We start from the raw sequence: 2,400 nt of genomic DNA on the forward strand, positions 1-2,400 counted from the left end.
CTTTCATCAGCTTTGGGTTAAGGGAGAAGATCCCGATGCAGGTATACCAGAGTCCCTGAGCTGCTGGACACCTCTCAGCCGAGTTAATTCACTGGGTGGTGCCTCAGGGAGAGGGTTTCTTTCTCCTGGCAGGAAGTGCCAAGGGGGCTGCTGGGTGGTGCAGGTCCCTCGGTTGTGGGAGAGTAACCAAAAGAGGCAGATTTTCCTTCTTCTGTCTCAGTTGTTTCCTGCAACAAAGCAGCAAAATCCAGTAAAGGCCTCCAACCCTTCTACGTCGGAGCATTCGGTTTCGTATGTGATTGCAACCGTGTCGCACTTTCCTCCTCCATCCCCGCTGGCTCTCAGGCGAGGAGCGCTCTCACTGGGTCTGCGCTCTGCTCCATTGCAAACCGAAAACATAACACGGCTTATCCTTATCTTGAAGGACTCGCTGGTGTCCTCCTCTCTTCCTACAAATCAGTGAGCAGCTGCTAGTTCCCTTCTGTCTGAAATCGTCCCTAGGGTTTGTAGTAGCAAGGTCCATCCTTTTGCTTACAGGTGGGTCACCATACAGGTATTGTTCCAGATTGCCTTGGTGGGTTACAGACTATGGGTTTCACCCGATGACAATCTGCCAGTGTCACTCTTTTGAAGTGACATAGCAGTGGATGGCTGGGGATGCATAGGGATGAACATAGCTGTACCAAAGAAGACCTTTCCAACAGTAAAGCGTGAGGAGCAAGTGGAGAAGACTTTGAACCTGCTTTTGGCAAACCTGATTTTGAGGGCAGAGGAAAGGCTGAGGCTGTAGGACACCAAGATGAGCAGGAGAGGCATCAGGATGACAAAAGCAGCTGCCAGAATGATCTGGAGCTCTTTCCAGATGGACCCTTTTAGATGATTGAGAGCCTACACCTCACCTCTAGCACGAAGGGCAGGAGTCCCTCCTAGGTCCTGCATCACATCTGTGGCATCTCTTGTCTCTGTACAGCTGTATACAGGCATCTCAGTTGCTCCTCTGAAGTGTGTTTCAGAAGCTGAGATGTGAGCTGTCTTGATAAGCCAGGGAGATAAATCCCGCCCAACCGCTCAGGCATACCAGTCACATCCTTATTTTCTGCAAATTCTCCATGTGCATTAGTTTGACCTCTGCATGTCAATTTAAAAGAATATTTTCATTTGCTCTCATCTACATGGGGTTGGAGCTTGGGCACATGTGATAGCTACCAGCCTGAGGATAAGACAACTTTCTGGTGCAAACCTCTTTTGAATATACATCAGGCTCTGGGTGTCAAGTTTAGACCTCTGGATGGGCATCCAGGTGCTTAGGCACAGGTGACCTAGGCTCAGATGTCCCACAGGGTTAGGGGAAATCCACCATATACCCCTGGAAGCCAGGCAGGAGCCACAAAGATTTCTACAGCGAGATCAGACGCTGCACCTCGGCACCCCCTCAGCCCTAGATGCAGAAGTGAGGGTCAGCTTGTGGTAGTCGTGGTCAAAGTGGCTCAAGAAAGATACTTCAAGGTACTTCATTGTGACCATGCCTGCAAGCCTTTAGACTAGTTAGCCTTTGAGAGCTCAGCAGAGAGAAGAGGTGCCCTTTTACCCACCCATGTATGTTCAAGACCCCCCCATATTCTCTCCATGTGCACCCAGATGTGCCCTCCTGCATGCACAGATCTTTCCTTTCCCCTCAGGGCAAGCTCTGACCCCATCTTCCCCACCACATCCATTTTCTTCCAGCCCATTCCTCTCCCTGGGGGCTCAATTCCCTTCTGTCCCCAGACACATGGGTCCTCTGATCCCCTCCGCTCCCTTCTGAGCGCCTTGCCTTCTCCTCCATCTCCCTTTATCCTCTTTCTGGGTCCTCTGTGCATCTCTCCCTGCTTCTCCTTCCCCTCCATCTCCCTTTATCCTCTTTCTGGGTCCTCTGTGCATCTCTCCCTGCTTCTCCTTCCCCTTTACTGCACACTCAGATCCCCACCATCCCCGACCAGGTGTCTCCGTGCCCAGGCAATGCCTCCAGGACCCCTGTGTTTACAGCAGAAGCTGCCCACAGGAGCCAGAGGAGCTCGTTAATCACCTTTTTATTTTATTTCAAGTGCTGTACACAAAGTCACTCACCCCCAGGTGCTCCCAGCGCCCCTGTGCAGACCCCGCCTCGACACCCGCCGTGATCCAGCACTCACTGCTGCGGGGTGCGAGGCCAAAATAAGTTACTCGCCTCCCCACGCTGTGCTCCCAGGCACCAGGGCAGGTCAGTATCAGCCCTCGAGCGCCGGCCCTGCCAGTGCCTGGTTCACCCAGAGTGCCCCGCACCAGGGTAAGTGTTCGCTTTGAAACTCAAAGTCACAGCATCGGGCCCTGCCCGTTCCCGGCACCGCTGGCCCTGGCTCCCATCCCCGGCTCCCGGCGCTC

This window comes from Fulmarus glacialis, unplaced genomic scaffold (assembly GCF_000690835.1).
Source record: "Fulmarus glacialis isolate BGI_N327 unplaced genomic scaffold, ASM69083v1 scaffold14497, whole genome shotgun sequence".
In the NCBI taxonomy this organism is placed as follows: Eukaryota; Metazoa; Chordata; class Aves; order Procellariiformes; family Procellariidae; genus Fulmarus; species Fulmarus glacialis.